The following is a 20,161-nucleotide window of genomic DNA, read 5'->3' as shown; positions in this document are numbered from 1 at the left end:
AGTATCAACGAACTCAATCATTTTTGAAGATCTGTGTCAGTAACTACAAATGAAATGTGTAAGGATTGTATATGCATTCTAAATGTAACTTCTGGCATATTCTCCAATATACTTATAAGCGAATTATCGCTATGTCTAGATAAGCAAACAGAAACATACTAAGGATGTGAAAGACCCTTTTATTAAGAACTCAAATAAGTTGAAACAAAGGCACTCCTAGTGCTTATAAACCAACCAACATTTATGGCGTGAAATCAAAACGTAAAATTTTAAATTCAAATTAAATATAAGTCTTAGTTGGCCAAAGGCTATGCAGAAATGTATAACGTTCAAGTTGTCTCTACTAAAATACTCTCAAACTCTCGCTTAAATACACTCAAGTTAAAATTAGCATTCGGGCAGAAAAACGGTAAGAAAGAAGGGAAAGTCAAGGTTCGTAACTTAAAATAACTGGTTATTTAACATTAATACCTTACAAATGTATTTAATCAAGTCATTCTTCTTTTTATGTTTTCCCTTCTTTCCTGCTTACTGTAGCTATTAGCAGCTTCATGTATGAGTTATATGAAACTATACATTAATGTTGTTTCATTAAATGTTTATAACTTTACTTTGAGCAAAAGCGATTAATACATTATAAAGTACCTATTAAAGTATTATCTTCGATAGAAAGTATGTAGACATTAGGTTTTATGCGGAAGACTAGAAAAATGAGCAACACCCTCCACGGGACTCGAACCTCGGAGCTTTGGAATACGAACACCGAGTGTGCTGACCATTACACCACGAAGGCATGCTAAGAAGGCGGGAGAAATACCTTATAACTCCCACTTTAAAAGGGCGACTGAGGATTAGGGGACCCAATTGCCAATTTCTGGTGGTGAAAAATCATCATCCACCATCTTTTTTTAGTTGGGCACCACTATAAAGACATTATGTTATTTCAAGATGAAAAAGAGATGAAAAATGTGCAATGTCCTCGCCGGGATTCTAACATCGGACCTCTCGAATATGCGGCGAGTGTGCTGATCATTACACCACGAAGGCATAATAAAAAGCGGGAGAAATACCTTATAAGTGTTGGAAATAAGGAAAATTTCAGGCACTGTCAGAATTCTAAAGCGCCTGTCATATGGCACTCTGTGTGAAGTGACTGCTGCTGGCTGTTTCCAACCTTAGTCAAAGTATTTACTTTTGCAAGTTGCTCAAAAGGACTTCAAAAATTCTACTGAGAAAAAAAACGCTGAGTTATTCTATATAGTCTTCTAACTCATCCCTCATTCAGCTTTTATGCATTTCCTCTCTGAACAAACACCTCTCTCGAAATTTAAAAAATTCTGACATTAATTTAATATAAATTCAGCACTTTTTCTTCCACCATTCATCTTAATGAGCACTCAAAAATTTTATTCCATGGCTAGTTCCAACAAATTTATGAATATTAACTTAAGTGCTTACCCCCCCCCTCCAAAACGAATACTTTGAAGGAAACATAGTACAAATCATTTTACTGTTAACTAATAACAAGTTGATAATGAATAACAAGTTGATAATTATTAATGGCATCTTATCATTATTTACCGTATTTGACGGCATATAATTAGACGCACTGGCATATAAGAAGCACCCTTATTTAGACGGCCACACACAAGGAAAAAAAGTTTCAATAGCGTGGTTTCTTTTAGTTCTCACGTTTCGTAAATAGCCAAATAAACAATTATTGAATGCAATTACCTTCACGTATAAGACTGTGTCCTTCACGTATAAGACGCAGGTAACTTTTTGGAGACCAAATTTAGGAAAAAAAGTGTGTCTTATATGCAGTCAAATACGGTATACATCTACAATCATTGAGATTAATATCATCCCAAAAAAATGCAGCAGAGCAAGAAAGTTGAAACATAAATAGATACAATGTTAACAAATTTCTTGAACTTTTGAGCTGTAATTGTAACAAAAGCGAGTAGGTAAATAAAAAGCGAGACATATAATCTGCGAGAAATATCAAGAACTTTTATCTCAAGAAAAAAATGAGAAAATTATCGAAAAATCATGCACATGACACATAGGTCACAAAGCGGAAAAAACTTGAGCGGTTATCATAGCAAAAACATCGATAAAATCCCGCTTGACGCATTCCGAATCTTAAACCTCCTATCTTGTTGAACTTTCTTATTCGTTATTTTTTGATATCTTTCAAAGCTTATTCTAAATCATAAAATTTTACAGCAGACTTTGCGTAAAGAATGCTAGAATCGCATTCACAGTAATGACATGCATAAAAACAAACCTTTATAAAAGAAATATATGTAATGTTTTGCTTTACGTCTTATCGTTAAAAATCTTTGACTCTAAGTTGTACTGTGTTTGTACTGAGTTGTGTGTTACGCCGGTAAGAAAAACATTAACCACTCGGAGCTGATTAAATCTGAATTACACTCATGTCCATAAATTAAGGATAATTCGGAGTCACGCGGAAATCGAACTCTAAAATAAATATATCACCTGTAAAATCACTACACACATCTTCAAGAATCATATGCAAATTTCAGGAAGTAACCAGATGAACACCGATGGTACGTCACAATAATAAGAGAGTAATATATAAGGAATACAGGCAAAGAAGTAAAATTATTCGCAGGTGCTTTATAAGCATTTTAGTGCAATAACCGAATAGCTATGACACAAAGGACGCATTTGGATGATTTTTTACGTGGTAGAATTATCGGCCGTCTGGAATGTGGGCGTACCCAACTGGAAGTATCAGACGAACTTGGAATTGCCCAGAGTGTCATCTCCAGGCTTTGGCAACGATTCCAAGATGATGGTAATGTGAGTACACGTTACAGCACAGGTCGCCCCAGAGTTATAACGCCGAATGAGGACCGGTATTTGGCAGTTACTGCCAAAAGAAACAGGCGGAGCACAGCCTCAGACCTGTCTCGTCAGCTCTCTTCAGCCACTGGTACGACAATTTCAAGACAGACCGTGTACAGACGCTTAGGGAGATTGGTCTATATGCTCGCAGACCTGTCAGATGCGTTCCACTTACTGCAACTCACTGTCGCCTGCGGTTAGCCTGGAGTAGAGAGCATTCATTGTGGACACCGCAACAGTGGGCTTGTGTGATGTTTCCAGACGAGTCCAGGTTTAGCTTGCAATCTGATTCTCGCCGAACTTCCATATGGAGACCTAAAGGTACCCGTTACCACCACGAAAACATCATTGAACGACACCGTTACGGTGGTGCAGGAGTGCTCGTTTGGCGCGGAATTATTCTGGGTTCCAGAACTGACCTGCATGTTCAAATTAGAACCATGACAAGCCAAATCTATCGGGACGTCATTCTGGAACAACATGTACGTTTGTTTCGGGGCGCCATGGGCGCACAATTTGTGTTTATGGATGACAACGCCCTTCCTCACCGTGCAAACATCGTAAGCGAATGCCTTCAATCGGAGGATATCACCCGTATGGACTGGCTAGTATTCTCACCGGACTTGAATCCAGTAGAGCACGTGTGGGACATGCTTGGCCGACGAGTTGCAGTCCGTCAACCTCCTTCTACATGTCTACCGGAACTTCGGAGCGCATTGCTTTTTGAGTGATGTAATATCCCCCAAGATCAGATCGATAATTTGATACTCAGCATACCTAGGCGTCGTACGGACTGTATTGCATCGTCTGGGAGACATACAATGTATTAACAATCATACCAACCATGTAATATTGGTTTTTTGTAAATAGATTTTTTTTTGTAATTTGCTCCAGGGAGAAAAAGTCGCTATTTTTTTTAATAATATCAAACATATAGCATCTTTTTTTTGCTCTTTACCTTTTGTATAATAAAGCTTTTAAACAAGTCAACTTTGTTTTGCTTCTAACTCTTCCTTTGCCTGATTTTGCAATATCCTTAATTTATGGACATGAGTGTAAATAACACGCCGAATAAAAGTTATTGGAGGTGTTAAGCAACAAGAATCAGCAGGACTGTTTCGTAGGTTCTATGCTTAAACCATCGAAACTGGTGCTTCAAATTTACGCAGTATTGTGCAGATTCTCTGTACCATAGCACAACCAATATTTTTTTCAAATGGCGGGCATTAGCCATTATTAGCTTTGACCACTACTAAAGGAAGAAAAGGTGGTCAGTTTATTATGCAAGTACCCAACAGGCGGCCACCGTTACCTCCTGTGAAGGTACAGATAATTTACATCCATGCCTTCTCTGGGATTCGAACGCGGGTCCTACGGTACGGCAGTCAGAATCACCAACCGCTTTCCGTCTGGGAGGCCAACCGATAATCGTTAACCATTGCTTGTTGTTTCAATTCGTTTTGAGCGAATAAGCACACTAGAAAGTTTCAAAATAATTCGCGCGGCGACTAAGAATTTTCAATTTTGTGATTTCTATCAAATTCGTTAAAATAAAAAAATTAAAATAGCGCTTTAGCTGACTCTTATTTTTAAATTTTTAGATGATAAGGCACTAAATCCTATTTGAATTTAAATCTTGTTAAAATCACGGTTAACCCCCCCCCATCAAATTAATAATGTAATCAAAATATATGCGGTTGGTACTTTACGATTTAAACGTTTCCTTAAATATTACCTGAAAGCGCAAAAACAATTTTAAACGTAATACTGAAGGAAAAATTAACTTTTCTCATTATCACCCATAATTACAGTGATAACATTCAGTTTCATTTGGATGGTTTAGATCACGGTAAAACACTCGAAGGCTATCTCTCTAGTGGAAGAGAGGTTTTTCATGGAGGAATATTTAAGGGAAATTGACTCGTATTCGTATTACACATATCGAAAAAACTGCCATCATATTCTTCCAGATTTAAACCCAGGTCGAAGTACCATTCAGAGTTTCTCCGCTCTACCGCTTAACGTCGCTGAACACTGGTAGTTCGGTCCGAGGTTCGAATTCCGCGAACGGGCTGGCTGCATGGGCGTTTTCGTGGTTTTCCCCATGTGTAAGTGTATACGAGCCAGTTCCCCTTAGAAAGTCCTTCCCGAAGGCATCCCCCCCTTAAGGCAGATAGCTCTCGACTGCTTTGCCATAATCTAATAAACCAAACCAATCCGCTCTACCGCATGTGGCTACAATTCGGAGTTTTCCCGCTCTAGCGCTTCTGGCTCCGCTCTACCGCTTGTGGTGATTTAGGGTTTATACAAACATTAGGAATTTCGAAGCAAAATATCTCAGAAAATTCACGATGATTTGTTCCGGAAATCGATCTCTACTCTTTAAACTACACCAAAGAGGAACGTGAAAAGCATTCCATTTAATACCTCACATTTCTAAACAATAAAATAAAAGTCTGAATGTCTGAGATCTCTGATACCGAAATGCAATCATTCTCTTTTTATCCCAGTTATTGATAGATTAGCTTTACATTCTGTAATAACATCGATATCTTATATTTTAAACTTCCGGACAAAGCTGCAGCGTTGGCGCATTCTGTGTGCGGAAGGAAGCTGACTTTTCGAAACAATTTTTTAACCTAAATTAGTAATTTTGTTTTTGTAAAAGTTGTTTAGTTAACAGCTCTCTCAATACGTATCTTATCTCACTTCTCTGATCTAATTGTAACAAGTCCACAAATTTCATTGTGGCAAGAAGGAAAAGACTGCATCGATCATTGGCATCGGTTTCTAGGACAATTTAGGAGAGATTACGACTTTGATAGAGAACCCGCGGGAGATGGGGACCGAGGATCTCCCAACCCTCTTTCCCTACCACTAAACCCCGAGAAAGAACTTCTGGCTGTTTGTGCATTTTGAGTGCCTCTATGCCCCACAAGCCCACCAGCGGCCGAGCGGTAAAGTCGCTGAACACTGGGTAGTTCGGTCCGAGGTTCGAATTCCGCGAACGGGCTGGCTGCATGGGTGTTTTCGTGGTTTTCCCCATGTGTAACGTGTATACGAGCCAGTTTCCCTTAGAAAATCCTCCACGAAGGCATCCCTCCCCTTAGGCAGATAGCCCTCGAGGCTTTGCCGTAATTAAATAACTTAACTTAACCATGCCCCACAAACATTACGAACTTACAACATTCATTCTTTCTCTGGGATTTGAGCCCGATCTCAAAGATACAACAACCAGGAGAACTAACCACTACATAGATTAGCACGGTATCTTGATATGATTCTGACGATAAAACCTTCTGCGAAGTTTTACACGAATTTAGAAGAAAAAGGAATTAAATATTTAAAAAACTTACGTAATGCTAGAATCGCCTCAAAATACTTACTATTCTATATTTTAATGTAAAATAAAAGTTCCGCTACACTTTAATTTTTGCATAAAAATTACATCTGAAACAATAATTACAGGAGTAAACTGTATAACAAAGCGAAAGTAAGGGACTGTGTAAGTTTCATTAAAATTTATTAAAATTTAATAGACTTTTATGGACGTGTGACATTTTAGGAAATATGCATATTTCTGCTACTGTTTATTGATTAAAAAATCTCCTGGTTACACGAGGTTCCCCCACTCCTAAAATTAAAGAAATAAATCTTTCGTGAGTTACAAAACGCGGGTCCAAAGCTATGACACATCTATATTGGGATCTATACTTTGACACACTTTCCTGTGTTTCACACAGGAAACCAAGTATTCAGTATCCTTAGTCTATGAATACTTATTCTTAGAAATCTTCCAAACATAGTTCCGAAAAATAGCCAAAAAAAAAAAAAAAAAAAAAAAAAAAAAAGTCTTAGTTTATTCAAGCTGATGCTTCACTGTTTATGAGGTGAATTGATTTCACTGCTTATGCGTTGCTATGACTTTTACTGTTCTATCATTTCCTGAAAATGTAGATGTTGTACAAAACATATGTAATAAATTTTACTTTTATTCTTATTTTTATCCCTTGACAATCGTTTATTTGAATACATACGAGAAAGAAAAGATAGAAAAATTCCATTGCAAATGTTGAATATAGTAAAGCGTATAATTTATTTTTACTTAGTTCGCAATTTCTAATTGAGCGCTATATATAAATTAAACTTTACGCTATTTTTGCGTGGTATATGAATATCGTTTAATATGCAGCATTCGCTAGTATCTGCGGTTCCACATAACCACGGGACCCACCAGCGGCCGAGCGGTAACGTCGCTGAACACTGGTAGTTCGGTTCGAGGTTCGAATCCCTCGAACGGGCTGGCTGCATGGGTGTTTTCGTGGTTTTCCCCATGTGTAACGTGGATACGAGCCAGTTTCCCTTAAAAAGTCCTCCCTTAGGCAGATAGCCCTCGAGTGCTTTGCCGTAATCTAATAAACCAAACCAAACCAAACCACATAATCACGGCAAATTTTGTAACGTATTACACACAACTACGGAAACACTGTTATATAACTAGAGAGAAGAATAGGTAACTGGTTTGAGTATATAATAGTTCTTGGCTTCTGACGAAAATTTTATAAAGGTCCGAGATCTCTCATGGAGTATGGAAGAAAACAACGGAGCTCCTTGCAGCCATGGTTTCCACAAAGCGCATTAAATACTATCAGTACCTACATTGTTTTACCCACAGACCAATGCTAAGTCAAAAGCGCGAAGAGCAATGCAAGTATGTTCATTTATATTCCTATACATAAGTACCAAATCTCTCAGCTTCTTTCCGAAATAATAAGATGTATACTGCCATAAGACTTACGACACAAAAATTTTATTTCCTTGATAAATTTGATAGTAGTAAGTAGTAAGCATTACCGTTAAATGAAATAAAACGCTTATTTTTTTTCTTAATTCTCGAACAATATTTATCATAATACGTATCTTCAGTTTTTGAATTTCTCTGCAGTATGGTGAAATATCTTCATTAATTAAATCAAACACTTTCTATAAAAATCACATTTTAAAGTCAGAAAGAGTAAAATATTAACTGATCTTTTGGTACCAAACATACCAATTTTCATTAAAAATTATTCGAAAAATTAAAATTTCCTCTGATTATTATGATTATGATCAAAATTATGACTAGAAAAGCAAACGTTACGTATACTCTAGTTGAAAAACATTATTTGCTTTAAGATTTGTTCCGTCAGTCATATTTTTCTAGCTATCATGCATGAAACTTTGTTTTTCACTCAAAATTTATATGCAGTTGTAAGAAAAATTTTGAATTGTCCAAGTAGAATTGCTTATATAAAAAATGGTGTGCTGATAATAAAGAGTACTTCATATTAAAATAAATAATACTGTTTAGAATCCATGAAAACAAAGAAGAAAATTATCGATCAATTGAAACAGAAGGCCTTTCGGTAGTTTTACGATATGACTTTTTTCGATTGTAAATTAACGATTTCTGTAATTGAATACATGTTTTTTTTTTTTTTTTTTTTTTTTTTTTTTTTTTCAGAATTTTTGAAGGTACTTCTGCTTTAATTAATCTATACAACTAATTCTTAATTTTTTTATTCTATTTGTTTCATTTGGTTAAACTTTTTTGATGAACAATGCAGTGTTTATTTACAAGTTATATGCTGTGCTTGTCGTATAAGATTCCATAAAATGTTACAACTTTATTGCTGCGGTAACTAGTTTAACGTAATGTTTCGTTAAATACTATTATTATTTATGTGTTCTCCTAAGGCACTACAAAGAAGAGATGGATGCCTTCGTGGAGGACCTTCTAAGGGAAACTGGCTCGTATTAACACGTTAACGTTTGCTAGTATTAACATACGGGGAAAACCGCGAAAACGCCCATGCAACCAGCCCATTCTTGGAATCCGAACCTCGAACCGAACTACCAGTGTTCAGGGATTTTACCGCTCGGTGGCTAGTGGACTTCGTTAAATATTGGAAACTCTTTTTGAAATTTAGATCACCTTTCAAGCAACAGACTTTTATCATTCCAAAAAACAAATGCCATACCTAGTGTGTCTAAGAATAATCTTTATTAGTTTCATCGAATTATTTTACAAGTGGACAAAGTATCTTTCTTATGAAATAGCTTAGAATAGCTCTATTGAAATTATCGCTTTAAGAATATTAATATAATCTTCAGCATTTCTATAGTTCCTTATTCATAGTCAAGAATTTTGAATTTTAATCTTCAAAACTAGGCAACAAAATTTTCCAATTTTAGTCAATTCTTCGTGGTATATATCGTATAATAGCAAAACTAATTCAAAGGTATTGAACTCACCATAATGCTTTTCCCTAAATCTATTCAAAAATAAAGAATCATAATTTTCTTAATCATCGTAATCATACATCATCGCAATTTTCTATCCATCACATATTTTCGTTATAGTTAATTCCGGAATGTGTAAATTATGCTTTTTATTATTTATCATGCTCCCTTTTCCAGCAATATAACTGATAAAAACCACAATTTACACGTACTAGAATTACCTATATGAAGAAATGGGGGATAGTTAGAAAATTATGATGAAGAATTCTTAATGTACAAAAGCAGTATCGTGCTTTAATATACAATATAATTATTAATGTAAAGCAAAGAATTTATTTTGCAAAATGTTAAGTTTACCTCTCTACATTAGTTTAGAGTAATAATATAAAGCGGATGGACATTTGCTTGTTAAGCATTCTTAAGGAATGACCAACCCCAACGGTAAACATTTTTATTAATTACAACGATTAAGTAAAAGTATTTAAGGCTAGCTCCTTAAAGAATTCCTTATTTAAAACTAGAGATAACGCATTACATATAAACGTTCATCATGAAACAATGGAATCAATGTCTTTTCCAAAGATATGCTTTCAGTCCTTTACGTATTTACAACTAACTTAATATCTATTCAAAACGAAACAACTCAAAAATAAAATACATATTCAGTAACTATTTTAAAATGACTCCGTGAATATTTTAATGTAATTGTGAATTTCGTTAAAGCATCTCATGTATGGGGGATATTTAGACCGTAATCAAGCAGATGGCTGGGCAGCTTCAAATTGACCATCTGCTACACGACTGTCCGCATAATAATAATAATTTATAATGAAACGATGTTAATTCATCCACTGATTGATTTGGTTTTGTTTATTTCATTCCGACAGAGGACGCAAGCGCTATATGCCTGATGAGAAGAATGCCTCTGTAGAGGATATTTTAAGGGAAATTGGCTCATATCCACATTACAAATGGGAGAAAACACGGAAACGGCTAATACAGGCAACCCGTTCGCCGGCGTTCGAAACCGGGTAGAACCACCGAATGTTCAACGGTAGGCCATCTCGCGATCGATCTCTAACAAATACATAGTTGTTCGCACTAGGTTTTTCTGCCCTAGGTGTGTGACCCCTTTTCCTGTTGAAACTTATATATAATCCCAAGTGGAAGTCCAAAAGTCAGCTCATTCGCCGTGATTGGTCATGGGCGAATTACAGACGTTTTCAGCCATTTTACCCAAGAGCCGTTTGTGGGCCTTAATAGGGACGAAAATGACAACTAAAGAGAAGTAAATCGTAGAAAGAGAGTTGGTTAGTTAGAAAACTGATTTTAGCAAAGGACGCCAATACCTTCGTTAGGAAGGATTGCATTGTGGAAATCATCCTAAGGGAAATGTGCTCTTATGTATATAATACATGGGGAAAACTACAGAAAGACCATTTATCCAGCCTGTTCACCAAAACGAACAAAGGATGAACTGTCGATATTTAGCTTTTTTATATGCAAATTTGTATTTTTCCTGTTAGCCAGTATCTGGAATACAGCAAGGAGGAAAACGTCTTTGAAATGCCGTTTTTAGTGTTTACTTCGACCTGATTACTAGAGGTTTAATGATAAGCTTATGAACAGAAAATTAGTCTTTGAGTATTAGTGAAGCAGAAAATTGTAGTGAAATAATCTTGAGGTACATTTATAATAGCCGGCCGAAAGTGATTTCATTCACTGGAATGAGATTAAAGCACCAAGAAAAATGGCTTAATTCATACATCGAAGCATCATATATCACGCAACAGAGAACCCACAATCCCAAGTGGTCATAATCTGTGGAGTGTGTCGAGAGGATTTTGAAGCTTCAGAATAAAAGCAGACGTTTACTTATTCATTGAACAAAAATATATTTGTAGTCAAAGAGTCCTTTATAAAAATTGTCTGTAACAAACCATTTTAGTGGGTGTTTGCAAAAGTAGACAGAGCTACCTTAGTTGATGAACGGAAGAATTTGGTGTTCAGGATTCATTCCGATTTTATCTTACCATCGATTATCATTGCGTATAGAAATGATATGACAGTCGGATTGATCTTCCTTCTTTAAGAAGTGTATGTAACCCTTTATTCAAACATTACTTTAAAATGTTTTCTGACATTTCTAGCATTACACTACATCTCTGAAATAAAAGGTACTTCTTCAATGTGGATTTATGGTTTGGGCCATCAACATCAATATTTAATCACCTGCAAGCAAGTTTAATACTTGCATAACGGATACAAAAAATGGCATTCCAATATGCCGATGAAGTGCTACATCCTATTGTACTACCACATTTTTCAGGGATACCAAATAGCATTTTCCAGCAGAAGGAATGCACGATCACATGCAGCCAACATCAGAAGTTAGCTTTTACCACGTCCCGAAGTGAATGCTCTCCAATGCCTTCACAATGAAAAGGAACTATGAACTTTTTCCAAAACCACGTGGTCTAAAGTACTCTAAAGAATAATTCGAGAATTCAAAAAATGAATGACATGCTGAATATAAATTACTATTTTAGATGAATTTTATCATCTAAAATAGTAACCATGTTTACTTATAAAACTCAGTTCATGTTCAACCATTGGCCACGTGTAGGTGTTTAAAATTATAATCATGTTTTAGGACACAATGTCTATGTGTCAAGTTTTTTTTTTTTTTTTTTTTTTTTTAAATTTGAAGCGCTTTTTTTAAAGATATTGATTTTCCTTTGCGAAGCAGGGTACGTAAATGAGAAGACTTGTAACTTCATCTGTATGGCCACTTCGTTTACCTGCACGAAACAGAGAAGGAACTACCAACTTTAACAGCTTTGGTCACTCTTTCACTAGAAGGCTGATGTATTAAATTACCGCAAAGATTACTAAGACTATCCGCCTCGATGAAGTATATCTTCCTGTAGGGAAAGAACAACCTAAGAGGAAGCTGGTATATGCGTTGCACATAAGGAATCGATATGATATTCTTCTCAGCCAGGACACACCGGTGGCCGAGGGGTATGACCGCTGACTCTTGGTAGTTCTATCTTTGCAGCCAGCTCATTCGTTCGCTGTTAGAACTCGAGATTATCCACTAATTTTCATGCTTTTAACCATTCGGGAACTGCTGGGCCGATGTAATTGAAAGAGAAAGAAAGAAAAATTTTCTTTCGAATATGATACCAGAATGACGAGCTAAGTCTGCATGTTAACATTCAAGTAGAATCAATAGTATAACATTATAAGAACACAAATTATCTCTCAATGGTCGTGTATTTGCTGATATAAATGGGATATTAGTTAAAGCCTTTGTCGTGTACATGCAGTTGTGTTTTTAAGTTTCGGTAAAGATTCTGGCAGCCAGTTGATTGTAAAGAATCAGGAAACTAAAGGAAAAATGTAAGCGACAGAAGAACGGTTATTTGGTTTGTTAATGGGATGAAAAAGGAAACGAAGGATATTTGCCTCAACAGAGATTTTCTTTTATGGAAAACTAAGAGAAACTGGCTCGTAATCACGTAATACATGAACCCCTTCCCCCCCTCCCCCCAAAAATGAAGCCCGTTCTCCGAGAAATGAACTCAGAACGAATTACTAGTGTTAAACAGGCTTATTCATTTAATCAATGATGGTCTTATAAAAGGATAATGATTTTATATTTCATTGCTGTACAGCTAACACCGATATCCGAAATTAGTGAAAAAAGTTTCTTTAATCAAGGTTGCTGAAAGATCTGGGAGGAAGTAGCGAAAACATGAAAAAATATAGATTAGAAGCTTTAATTTTAAAACTTTTTTGCAAAATTTTAAATGCTTTGGCAGTAACTTACTAAGAAATAACATCAGACTAAAGTATAGACTTAAAATCTTAGATAGATTTTTTGCAAAGGGAATGAGTCGGTAATATTTCTTTAATTGTATTTCCACCTCACCATTACCAAAATCAATGTTTTTTTACTAATATTAAACATTTTAATTCTCTGTAATGTATTGAGCTGACAAAATTTTCATTTATTAAATTAAATACTTTCTTCAGAAGCAAAATATGCATTCAATTTAGTAAATTTTTTGTTAAAAAAATGACGCAAGGTTTGAAATCAGAAGTACCCAAAATGGGGAAATGTATAGTTCATTAATTCATTGTTCAGTATTATCCCAAGGGAAAATGACCCAAATCTTTCGACTATTATATTATATACATTTTCAAGAGACTGATACGATATTGCATTAAAATAAAAAGGATCATTAATATAATATTGTTAGAGATATGTGCTTTAAAATAATAATTGATGATAGGAATCTTCATTCTTCCCTTCGAGCATAAGAAACAAAATTAATTCATATCAATATATTTCTTTAAGTTTTAAAACATTATTAAAAATTTGTCGAAACTAAAACGTTGTTCCAACAAATATGCAAGAAAGACATTAGTCGTCTATTTACCAAGCTACAGAATTATGGCAAAGCTGTTACAATGCTTTCATTGCCATTTTTTTCTAACACAGCATTTTTGAAAATTAGTGTAGTGTCGTGCATAGTATCTCATATGTATATAAGGCATTTTTGCCAAGTCTTTGCTTAACTCCTGTAACTACTACAAATAATCGTCCACTATTGTTCAAACTGGGAAAGTTAAACGCAGAAGGTAGACAAGCCCAGTATTCTAAACGAAAGAAAGAATTAGCTCCGTAATACCAGAGCCCATTTTTTCATATATATTGCAGTATTTATCAAACTTTCATAAATATGCTAAAGACGACTCAATTAGGATAACTAGCATTCATAAACTTATTTTTAGACAGAAATCTCATGTGATTAATTTTTAACTTATGTCATCTTACACGTTTTAATACAGAATACAAAAACTGGACTTATAACATTATTTCTCATAATTTCTCATATTGCAACAGACTACAAAATACCTTTCGAATATTTTTGAATGGGAAAGGATTAATCTAACTTACCTGACGTAGGAAACAACAATAAATTACAAACAGTTGCTCTAAAACCATGATTGGAGACTTATTGATCGGCAGTTTGAGATAATTTTATCAATGAAATGTGTGAATGGCAGAATATCTAACATCGTTTTGTCTATTAGGTCAAAAGACGTAATCCATTCATATCTATCACTTACGAGAATTGGAACAAATCATGTTCATTCAGAATGATTTAGTTTGCAACTGGAATGATTAAAAAGCTGAAAATGTTTTTTCATGGCCATGTAATGAAGATTTATTGTAAATTATAGTATCCTTGATAAATTTAAAAAATTCCTTTATGTTTATTTATTATATTGTGTTTCATACTTCCTGCTATGATACTTTGCGGTAAATAGGGGAACTGTTTGTGTTTTAAAAATAGTGTAATGAAAATCAGATTCCATATCATTGTTTCAATAAAATAATATTAAGCCGGATAATAAGTACTGCAAGAATATTTTGAATCACTTGTGTAATGTCTACTAATAGATCAATTGATTACTGTGCCCACCAGCGGCCGAGCGGTAACGTCGCTGAACACTGGTAGTTCGGTCCGAGGTGCGAATCCCGCGAACGGGCTGGCTGCATGGGCGTTTTCGGGGTTTTCCCCATGTTTAACGTGTATACGAGCCAGTTTCCCTTAACAAGTCCTCCACGAAGGCATCCCTCCCTTAAGGCAGATAGCCCTCGAGTGCTTTGCCGTAATCTAATAAACCAAAACCAAAAAAAAAAAAAACAATTGATTACTGTAGTTTGAGAATAATAACCGTTACTAAATCAATTTCCTTTACGAACTTTTACTAAGCGGACAATATTATCAACTTTTAAAATGTTTGTCTCTGCTATGAATGAAATAATAAGCATAGAATTAAATTTTATAAAAGCAAATACATTCGTTTATTTTAAGTTACACATATCTACACACCTACATATATTTGAGTTATTTTTAAACATAGGGCAGAGGGGAAGATCACATGTTAATTCATAACAAAAACACGAGAAAAGTGAAATTTTCTGGTGACTATAGATGGAACATGGCTATATTTGAATAAGTGCAACAGAAAACTATTATCTTAATCTCATAAAAAGAGGGGGAAAGACTACAATATTCGGTTTTGTGAGTCTAGGGAAAATTTCAGTAAAGGTTTCACGTTAGCAGCTGGTTTTTCTGATAATGGAAAACTAAAACTGAGAAGAGCCGAAAGAAATAAAAACAAATTTATACATATTATCAAAATAATGTTTTGGTTCCCATAATCAAAAAAATAAATTCCTCTTCTTTATCGACACAGCGGAAGAGAAACTTAACTCCACCATGACAAAGTTGCACTTCAACATCTATGACTAAATTTTCAGAAAATATTATAAATTCTCAGAAAATAAATAAATGAATGTCCAGTATACACTTTTTATTCCAGCGTAAAATTTCATGATGTGCCACCTATAAAGAACTGCAATTTGGGATCATTAAAAAAAATTTTCTGCTCGTCGACCAAAAGCAGCTGACCCATTGAAAGCAACTCAAGAAAAATGGAAAAAAAAATCTCCATAATAAAATTATTAGTTGTCCTTCTATTATGCACACATTGGTAGTTAAGGAAAAGGGTTACCAGATTGAGTATTTGAGAAATAATATTTCTGTTACAATTAAATACTTTGCTCCATTAAAATCGTTCAAAAGTGCGTGAACTAGGTGCTTTCACGTTTTCGAACTTTTTTGTAGTTCTTAACTTTTATTTCTTAATGGATTTGTAACAAGTAAGCACTTACACTGAGAGTAAGAATTTTGTATTTTAAAATGTTTTTATCATTTATAATGTCACAATTTCTATCAAATTATTTAACTGAGTTGCGACAGTGATGTAGTATATAAGAAACGTTATATTTTCTTATATGTGATTTGACAAACTATGAGTTCATCAAATTGCAAAACAGAAGTGCTTAACAATTGTTTCGAAATGTTATACCCTGAAATAAACTTAATACTTCAAACACTTTAACCATTGCAGTAAACTAAATAATACCTGCACAAAGTATTTGATCATTTTGGTTAAATTTTGAACACACCGGCTTAACCTGATGTTGATCGTTGGGCCTACCAGTAGTTGAGCAGTAAAGCGGCTGAATAATGGTAGTCTGGTTTCGAATCCCGACGAACGATCTGGCTGCATGGAGGTTTTTGTGATTTTCCCTACGTGTAACGTGTAGACGAGCCAGTTTCTCTCACAATGTCCTCCACGAGCATATCCCTCCTCTTAAGCAGGTGCCCAAAGTGTGCCTTGCCGTTACCAAATAAACCAAACCTAACCAATATGCTTGTCCTACAATGGAAGAAAGAAGTTGCAAACAGCAATATGGAGAGTTTAAGGACAATTTCAGATGGTATGTTAACTGTGAACTTAGGGATGGTTAGGATTTGCATACTAGGTGTTCTAAACCCAATATTTACCAAATACAATAGAGGAAATTTTTCAAAATTTTTAGAGCTTTAATTTTGGGAGAAAAATATCCAATAATATCTTATATTTTCATGTTCAGTAAGAATTAACTGTGTTTTATATCCCAATTTAACGAATTAATAGGATTGTTTTTCTTTGCACGTATCTTTAAAAAATTTAATCATTGTCATTTATTTATATTATGCTATAGGTATTCAAGCTTTCTGAGACGAAAATTTCGCTGCATAAAGTACATTCAGACGTTATCAAAATAATTGTGTGGATGCTTCTCAATTCTTCATATATAGCTTAGAATGTGTACTCTTATTAACAGCATTTTTCTCAGTTTACTAAATGTATTTAGAGTGGAACTCCTCTAAAATAATCTTACTTTAGAAATAAAGGATTTTTAATTACAATTTATATTTTTAATTTTCAGTTATTAGCCCTTTTATCTTGCTAATTCAGGATCATTAAATTATTTTCGCTTTCTCTTCGTAGATTCTTCCGTACCAAGGGAAGAACATATTTAGGCAACAGCCGCCCAGATGGTATAGTGGTTACGGGAGCCGAGTTACGATACCGAAGAGCCCTAGTTATAATCCCGGAGAAGGCATGGTTGTAATTGTCCGTCCCTTCATAGGGGGGTAAAGGTGCCTCCGAAATAAAATGGCCACCACTCCCGGCCTTAGGAGTGGCCAATGTCGAATAAAAGACAAAACAGTGCTCGCTGTTCGGGAAAAAAAATTGTTTGTAACAATAAATAATTCAGCATCAACACTTGCAATTTTATTCGCAAACTATTTAAATAGATGTTTCATTATATCTAATAAATTGTTTAAGTAAATCCCTTTAAAGATGCAACATCACTTTTTAACTTCACAATATTCATTCATTCAAAATAAAAATATTTGGTCTCAGTTAATTAGACTTTCTCTTAAAACTTCCAACGGTTAGTATATATTTAGAGAGAGACGGTTAAAATTAGAAAAGATTCAGCCAAGAGAACTTGCTTGATAAAATATTTTCAAGTATCAATCGGCTTATGATTTCTTGTCTTTTCATTTGTAAGCATAATGCTCATTTTTATTCATGTTTTATCATTATTGCATTAAGCGAATTACTATTTTATTTACCTTTCTTAATGATATCTTCTTCAGATTACTTTTGGACTTGAATTTGGCTTAGATCTTTCTTTTATTTCTTTACTTTAACAGACGTAAAGATTAATGCATACGTAAGTAGATGCGATATTTTGGTTGTTCTTTCATCAAATATCACCGCACGCAATATTAGCGATTAACTGAGAGTACTTTGAACAGATAACGGTACTTGAGTAAATAAATATGGAAGGAATCGAAAATTAAGTGAGTGGTAAGTGATCTCGATCCCTCCTTAATTTGTTTTTAATCTTCATTTTTAGGACACATTTTTATAACTTTTCTTCCAAACGACTTAATTTATTTAAGTCTAATAAATTTTATTACTTTGTAGGTGAGATTATGTTAATTAATCAGTTATTTATAATTTGTCTTTACTTTAACCTTTTTCTTTCCGTATTCCTCACCAGAATGCAAATTAAAAGTGAGTATTTTTAAACCGAATTTTTTTTTCCTGGATGAGACAGAACAGGTTTCTGGCATCGCGTGCGCGCTAGGCAACTATTTTTTCCTACCATCTGTAAAAAATAGTTGTAAATATTCGGCTTTGCGGTTTCTCGCTGCCTACGCTTTAATTCTGACGCTTCAGTAGAGTTAGTGAACCAGTTTCTAGTAATTTTTAATTGTGTAGTCCCTTGGTTCTGTATTTGATTTAAACTGAACTGTTTGATTTATTTGCATCACCACGAGTCATGATTATATTGTATAAGAGAGTGCCCTTACGTTATAAATTCTATTTAAATAAAAAGATTATTTTATCTTTCTTATGACTTTTGCCGTTGTTCTCCGACAGCGATAATTCGCTTTATGTCTGTCAGCATTATAGGACTAATTTAGCATTATCATATCAAATGTTACGCTACAACTTGAAGTGACAGTTTCAACTTGTTTAATTTTAAAACGAAGGCAAATAAGAGCTAATTTCAAGAGCTCAGTAACCTATAAGAGTAAATCCATGTTGAGAGGATGAAACCGCGTAACTCTGGAAGTTCGACCAGTATTCTTCCAGGAGAACAGACTAGCTGCATAAGGCTTTTGAGGTTTTCCTTATATCTAATGCTCATATGAGTCAGTTTACGTTAGAAAATTCTTCACGAAACTATCCCTTTCTTCAACAGATAAGTGTCGTGTAATAGATAATAATCTTCAACAGATAAGTGACAAAGATAATATTAACCCTTTCTTGCATCATGTCCACTCTAGTAGACAACAGTTTAAATTTGTTTATTCTTCTGTAAATGCCTTAGCAGATTCCATTCCTGTATTTATTCATTCTATGTTATTAGAACTTTCAACTGTCGATCATAGATGGCTGTATAGCATCGCTAAATAAAGCATTGCCTATTTGGAAAATGGCTGCTACTTCTGTTTTCAAGTTACTACTCCTCATAGTAAACATTATATAATATTACTTACATTTTCTTATACTGCCATTTTTTATTCATAATTAGTAATTTTAGACATTTTATTTTAAATGTCAGTTTGAGAAAATTGTGGAGTGGGTAGATAAAGATCTACCGAAAAGAGTGAATTGAAACCCAAATGTACTGCTTATCAAGCCAAAACACCACTGGAAACTTTTATGCTTGGCAAGGAATTTCTAGAACATTTGACATTGGAATCCAATAGGTACAGGTAACAAAATCGTAGCAAAATGAATTCAATCACTATCAACGAAATGAAGGTATTTTCGGGGATCTGTATGTACATGTCAGTTGTAGATTTACCGTTTAGAAGATGGTAATGATCACTGCAAACAAGGCAGGAAATGATTTCAAATGCAATGACCGTAAATCGTTGGGAAGAGATTTGTATGCATGTACATATATACATGCAGTCCACTGTAGTGAACAAACTATATCAATTATTTAAAACGAAAGTTAAATAAAATTAATTTATTATTATTATCATTAAGGTTATTTTAAGTAGAAAAAATATAAGCATTTTCGTTTAACATCACTAGATTATTTGCATGCAACAAAGGGTTAATAATTTCCCCATGCTTTTTGCAAATAGTACTTAATGTGCAAATAACAAAGCATCCAAATGATTCCGCAAATCCCCTAACTTACATAAAAAATTTATGTAATTGTCAAAAATGCTTCGCATCTCCATTATAGATGCAGTTTTTACCACACGATAGGCTTACCAGTAGCCGAGTACCTTTCTTCGGAGTAGGCTTTGGCAACCATTGTTCCATGTAATATGGACAAGAGTAGACTTGCGCATCTACGCGGCTTCGAGTTCCGGTGAAAGAAGTAGCTCCGTAGACTTTTGCTGGGCTTTTCCCAGAAACGTGAACATGAGTAGTTTTTCCTTATAATGCCCTCCACGAAAACAGTCTCCCCTTCAGCAAACAGTCCCTAGTCGTTTAGGGCCCATAAAAGGCGTGCCGTGAAGTCGCTGAACAGTGGCAG

General features: G+C 34.6%; 1 protein-coding gene and 1 long non-coding RNA gene across 10 annotated transcripts in view; one reads left to right on the top strand and one right to left on the bottom strand.

Annotated features, from left to right (window-relative positions):
* LOC118193656 (silk gland factor 1-like) overlaps nt 1-20,161 on the bottom strand; it is a 232,912-nt gene that overhangs the window by 174,299 nt on the left and 38,452 nt on the right. The window lies entirely within an intron of this gene.
* Nucleotides 1-20,161, top strand: part of LOC118191773 (uncharacterized) — a 478,434-nt gene that overhangs the window by 440,065 nt on the left and 18,208 nt on the right. The gene's annotated exons all lie outside the window — the stretch shown is intronic.

Source organism: Stegodyphus dumicola, chromosome X2 (assembly GCF_044657685.1).
Source record: "Stegodyphus dumicola isolate Sdum_Otavi_A_Nest chromosome X2, ASM4465768v1".
Lineage (NCBI taxonomy): Eukaryota > Metazoa > Arthropoda > Arachnida > Araneae > Eresidae > Stegodyphus > Stegodyphus dumicola.
The sequence above is the reverse complement of the archived record's forward strand: the minus strand, read 5'-3'. Positions and strand labels throughout refer to the sequence as shown.